Raw genomic sequence first — 6,979 nt, forward strand, 5'->3', positions numbered from 1 at the left:
AAATCCCATGTGGGATACGCGTGGGTTTTTACCATATGTAACCCATATGGGGATTATTATTTTGTCCCATGTGGGTTTCATATGGTAAATTCCACATGGGTTTTATGTGGTAAATCCTACATGGGATATAGGTGGAAAATACTACATGTTATAGATCTTGAATGCCACATATTTTAATCCGAATGGTATAAAAGTAGTCAATACTAGACAAATGAAAGTCCGATTGCTTCTATGATAATTTTTAAAATTCTTTTAATTTAAAAATTACTTAAATTAAGTAATTTAAAATTAATCATCGAAGCTTTCAGAGAGGCTTAACATAATCTGGTATTTGCTACTTTATCCCATTTGGTATTCAAAATGAGTAGCATTTTTGATCTTTTACATGTGATGTTTTTCACCTATAACCTATGTGGGATTTACCATAAACTATTATGACGAAATTTTATAAAATTAAAAAACGTGTTGCAAAATGAATTTATTTTAAAATAAATGCTATTAATCAATACATCCAAAATGAATATTAAAAATATTATTTTTTCTTTTGCGATTTACACGCCGTTTTTTGTCGATTGAATTAATTAAATCGCTTCGGCTTGCATAATACCAATTTTTTTACAAAGGTTTTTAGTATCTTCTAACTTTCTTCAAACATTTTCTAAAAAAAAAATATAAATACAAATATATATAAATATATATATATATATATATATATATATATATATATATATATATATATATATATATATATATATATATATATATATATATATATATATATATATAGAGAGAGAGAGAGAGAGAGAGAGAGAGAGAGAGAGAGAGAAATTTTAATAAGGAATCTTATTAGTCAAGCAATTTTAATTATTAGCCAGGTTGAAGTCATTAATGACTACAATATTTCACAAATAATTATTTCCTAATTTATTACTTACAATGACTAACGTATTATGGGTAATTGAACACAAATTATGCGTAATGAGCTTGAACCCATGAGGAGAATCCTGAAAAAAAGTGATCAATTAGGATAAGTAGTTAAACAAAAAAACAAAAACAAAACTGTAAAAACCTACTTATTCAATGATGTAGACGTTGGGTGCAATAGCCACTGGATGCAAAAGTATCTTTACTTTTTCGTCACACACACGGCCTTCTATAATAACAGGCCTTGAAATCGCGCAAAATGCTGTAAAAACTGAAGGCCGATTGAACTTTCACTTGTACTTATATTGATATATTTTATATTAGGTAGGGTGTAATGGCAGTCTATGTTTTCTAATAATAATCTCTAGTAAAGACGGAAATATAAAAAGAAAACCACAAAGTTGTTAAAAGATAATCATATTTTTCGTATTTCAAATTTAATTAAGAATATTTATGTAATATTAAATAGTATCAATAACAAGCAGAACCATAACAAAGTATATATCTATATATTAAAAAGATAACTGTATTTTTAATTTTTTTTGCTAAAAATGGTAACAATAAAAATCACCAACAATAAAAAACACCAACAAAAGTTGATTCAAGCAAAAAAAGTTTTTTTGCTTGAATCAACTTTTCTCAATATATCTCAACAGGGTAAATATTTACAAATCCAAACATATTGAAAGACATATAGGCTAATGAGAAAATAAAAAACATAACAAGTAAATAGCATAATTAATTACAAAACTAATTTTCACATAAATTATGATAGCTTTAGTATTTTGGGAATGGTAATTAGTGAGTAATTCTTTAGCAGAACATTAGAATATACTCTGCATTGTTTTTTTGTGATTTTAAATTAATATTTAGCAGCAATGAACTAAAATTTCAAGTCCGCCTCTGTTTAGGCTATACAGATAACTTCCATATTTATAATAATAATTGGTAGAATCATCATAAATTTTTATTTCGCTTTTTTGCACATAGCCAGCTATGTAAACTATAGCCACTAATGTAGATTTATTAACTGAGCTTTCAAGATCATGTATATTATCCAGAAGTTCTTTTTCATCAGTAGAAATATCTCTAAAACATATGTCACAAGTATGACCATCGATACCATCAACAGGAATGTCAAGTTGTAATATCAGTTTAGTAAGTTGAATATTAATTTTTTCAATTACAGATTTAGCGTAAGTAAAGTAAGTACCTCCAGTTTAAAGTAAGTACCTCCAGTTCGCCTGTCAAAGCTTAGAAAAAGCTTTTTCAAGTGGATCTGTTGAAAACCAACCTAATAAGACATACTTTGGTCCATTACTCAACAAAGTTTCTACAAGATCAATAAAGCCATAACATGAATGCGCTATTGCATTGCTAGTATCTAGCGTAAGCTGTTTTACACGCTTACCTGTAGGTTTCATAAAATTTGACAGTTCAGCAATATCTCGTAGCAGTTGTATCTGTTGATCACCAACTGAGTGGATTTCTAACAACATTCGAAAAAAAAATATTTTTTCAATAAATACAGCAGTACCTTCAAATGCTTTATTTTCAATCTCTGGATGCGTTCTTAATGCAGCTACTGTTTCTTTGCAAAAAACAGACAAACAAAACTTTACAGATAGTCTCTCTATTGGTTTTGGATAAACTGATTTAGCTGTAGGTTTAGAGAGTTTAAAAAGACTATTGCACTCAGTTTTATATATAGTTTCTAAATCACTCCACTTAGCCAAAGCAAGTTCTTTATTGTTCAAAAATTGAAGTTCCCAGTGTTTTTTGTCAACCAATTGTTTCGTATAGATTTTAGTAGATGCACATAATCATACAATAAATATATACCTGATGTTGTTAACCATGGTTTACTATCAACTGTTTTAAACATTGCAAAAAATCTTTGATTTACACGGTTACCATCAGTAATTATTACCAGTGTCTTACTATTTTCAATATTATTTATTGTATAGACAAGTTGTTGACATTGAGCAAACTAAAATTCAGAGGAAAGATTTGCAACAGGTTGAGCTCTACATATAAATTCTGGACCTCCAAAAAGACATTTAATCATAAATGATAAAATTGTTTTCGCTAACTTTTCAGGGTAGTTTACTGCTTGACCAAACAAAGCACCTCTTTGGTAAAGTAATAAAGCTTTGACATAGACCTCATCAATTAGTAGTATGGAAATTCTTTTTAATGGATTTAAATTCATAAAAATACTATTTATGAAACTTAGGTCCTCCATTGAGCTTATTTTTGAAGTCAATCGTGTTAAAGTTCTTATACTTGGCAACTTGTAGTCAATACACAAACAATCATATAAACTTCGTTGTAGTTGTAATTGATATTGTAGTTGTAATTGTATAAATTGATATTTTTGTTGTAGTTGAGATAGTTCGACTTGCAAAGAGATACACAGCATTTCAAAGGCATTAAAAAAAACTAATCGTTAGTTTGACAATATTATTACCTTACAATGTTAACGCCTTGAAACTTACAACGTTATCGTCTTGAAGTTGCTCTATCTAATTTATAAACCAATAAAATTTTAAAGATTTATTAAAAAAGCGCGAACACAAACTTTCGTCTAATGTGAAAAGATGAAAATGTAAACACAGTATTAGGAATTGGCCTTCAGTTTAACAAATTTGTTGCGCGATGTCAAGGCCTGTTATTATAGAAGGCTGCGGTCACACATAATATAATATTCTGAAACTAATAAACAAACATCTAAATTTCTATAAGTAAATTTATTCTTTGATCATTGCCTTTATACCCTATCTTATTTTCATATCATAATCTATTATGGTATTATTTATATAACATATCACAACAATATTATTAAATTTGTGATGTTTAAATATCATATGAACATTCTCTAACATGTCCATATGATATTTGAATATAGTTCTTGAGTATATTATCTGCAAACAATTGACTGATGCAAGTTCAAATGTTGTCAAAAACCAAGCATGCATGCATAGGACACTGCAGTGTCCTACAAAAAATGCTGGTTTGAAAGTCAAATTTTCTTTATTAAAAAAAAAAATTAAAATAGGGGGGAGATAGGGAGGTTTCCGTAATTTTTTTTAGGCTCCAAAACTTTAAACTTTATATATAATAAGGTTCATAAAACTTAAGGGACTTAAGTTTTATGAACAAAAACAGGATATTTACAGAAACTTTTCAATTTTTAATCTGGATTACCCAGTGTAATTGGGAATAAAGTCGCTGGGTCCAGTATTCAAAGTAATATGATCTAAAGTAATATATAAATTAAATAAAATGCTTTAAAATGCATGCAGTTATACATATAACTCCTGATAGTTAACTATATGCATAACTAGTTATACATAAAATTTATTATATAAACTTATTTTTTAAGGTTATGCTTGAACAAATTAGTACCAATTAATTCAAATTCAAGATTTAGTTCAAGTTCTTATTTGTTCATTGTTTTTTCACTATTTTATATTTATTTGTTCAAATTTGTTAACTAGTACTAATTCTTACTACAGTAAGAATATTTATCATTGTTGGACGTGATTTTATTAGTAACTTAATTTTACTTTCAACATATTTTGACAACACCCTTTACATTTTAAATGATGACAGCTTTACTTTTCTATTGATGTTAAATTTATTACGTTTCAATAACTCAGATTGAATTTTACTGAATTATTGTAAGCTTTGTAAGAATTTGTTGTATATCAAATGGTGTTGTACATAAAGTAAAAATTATATATATATATATATATATATATATATATATATATATATATATATATATATATATATATATATATATATATATATATATATATATATATATATATATATATATATAATATATCATAATATATAACAAAAACTGACATCATTTTCAATGGGAGATGGCAAAAAATTGACTGAGTTTGATAAAGGGTGAAGGTGTTCAATAAACCGGGTCATCATCTGACATCATTATGCATAGATGATCCTATGATTTAGGTAAAATAAGCAATCAATTTGCTATATTTCTCTTTAGAAAGTGTAAGAAAAAAGCATTGTTATGCTGAGAACCTACCTATTGAGCAAGCTTTGACCACCTATTTTATAAATTTGGAACCTATTTTATAGAAGTGGAAGTGCGAATCGCAAAAGAACTAATAACAATGCTCTAAATTGATTTTAACTTTGTAGACTAACATTAATATAGTATTTAGAAATAATAAATGAAGTTTACACGATTTTTATAATTTGTATTTATTTCCATTAATTATCAGTTGTCAGTCTCTATTTTATAAAATGAATTAAAAAACTATTTATTTATAGTATAATATTAATACATAAATACTAGTTTCCTAATGCTATTATCATCATAATGTTAATGGTATTCCTTTTAAAGTGAAATTTTGTATCAATTTTATTGTTTTAATGTTGTAAATATATATATATATATATATATATATATATATATATATATATATATATATATATATATATATATATATATATATATATTATTTTCACTTTATTTAAAACACCATTTAATATACAACAAACCCCTACAAAGCTTACATTAATTCAGTTATGATACAATCTGAGTTATTGAAACGTAATAAATTTAACATCAATAGAAAAGTAAAGCTGTCATCATTTAAAATGTAAAGGGTGTTGTCAAAATATGTTGAAAATAAAATTAACAAATAAAATCACATTCAACAATGATAAACATTCTTACTGTAGTAAGAAATAGTACTAATTAACAAATTTGAACAAATAAATATAAAATTAACAAAAACAATGAATAAATAAGAACTTTAACTTGAACTTTTACTAAATCTTAAATTTGAATTAATTGGTACTAATTTGTTCAAGCATAACCTTAAAAAATAAGTTTCTATAACAAATTATATGTATAAATAGTTATACATATAGTTAGCTATCAGGAGTTATATGTATAACTATATCAGGAATTATATGTATAACTATATCAGGAGTTATATGTATAACTATATCAGGAGTTATATGTATAACTATATCATATAGTATATGCATTTTAAAGTATACTACTTTATTTAAACATTACTTTAAATTATATTACTTTGAAAACTGGACCCAGAGGCTTCATTCCCAATAACACTGTGGTACTCCAGATTAAAAATTGAAAAGTTTCTGTTTATATACTGTTTTTGTTCCTCAATGTAGTTTGTAAGTCCCTTAAGTCATAAGGACCTTATTATATCTAAAGTTAAAAGTTTTGGAGCATAAAAAAAGTTACAGAAACTTATCTCCCCCACCACCACCACCCTATTTTTTTCTTTTTTAACAAAGAAAATTGGGAATTCTTTGACTTTCAAACCTGCATTTCTTTGTGGGACACTGTAGTGTCCTATGCATGCATGCTTGGTTTTTGACAACATTTGAACTTTCATCAGTTAATTGTTTGCAGATAATATACTCAAGATCTATATTCAAATAACTATTATATCATCCTAATAATACGTCTATTTGCACAAATCTTAATCTTATTTCTGTAAAGAAAGACAAACATTATTCGTGGTACTTACATACTTGCTTGCCATTCTCTATATTAATATAAAATATTTTCACACAATATAAACGTAACGCAATGCAATGTCGATTTAAAAATTTTTATTTAGTTTTTTTTAAAAAGTTTGTTTTTTAGTTTCCAGCTTTCAAATTAATTTCCATGCAAATCCCACATGAAACCCACGTGGGATTTCCCATGTGTGTAAATACTATATGGTTCCCACATGTAACCCATGTGGGATTACCCACATGGGTTTAAGGTGACAAATTTCCATACGGATACCACATGGGAAAATCCGTCCCACGTAAATCCCATCAATCCCACACGGAACCCACGCGGAACCCATGTGGGACGCGGTTTTATTTTTCACTGGGTAGCACGTCATGAAAAATCAAAATTAATAATCTTTTAGGATGTAACTTTTGGAGTTAAATTTGAAGGTTGTTCTGGCGCAAGTAACTGTTATTTCCAGGTGTTTTTTACGTAGATTACTCACTTCTTATCTCCGATAATGACATA

At 26.9% G+C, this 6,979-nt stretch overlaps 1 long non-coding RNA gene across 2 annotated transcripts; it reads right to left on the minus strand.

Annotated features, from left to right (window-relative positions):
• Positions 1 to 463: 463 nt before the first annotated feature.
• Positions 464 to 6,745, minus strand: LOC136084634 (uncharacterized). 2 transcript variants are annotated; one of them, XR_010640702.1, is made up of 3 exons: positions 6,477 to 6,745; positions 936 to 3,639; positions 464 to 658 (listed from the first exon to the last, which is right to left on the minus strand). It is a non-coding gene; the product is annotated as an uncharacterized LOC136084634 (long non-coding RNA). The 2 variants fall into 2 exon arrangements; XR_010640701.1 differs by lacking the exon at positions 6,477 to 6,745 and having other exon boundaries at positions 936 to 4,634.
• Positions 6,746 to 6,979: the final 234 nt, after the last annotated feature.

This window comes from Hydra vulgaris, chromosome 09 (genome assembly GCF_038396675.1).
Source record: "Hydra vulgaris chromosome 09, alternate assembly HydraT2T_AEP".
NCBI lineage: Eukaryota > Metazoa > Cnidaria > Hydrozoa > Anthoathecata > Hydridae > Hydra > Hydra vulgaris.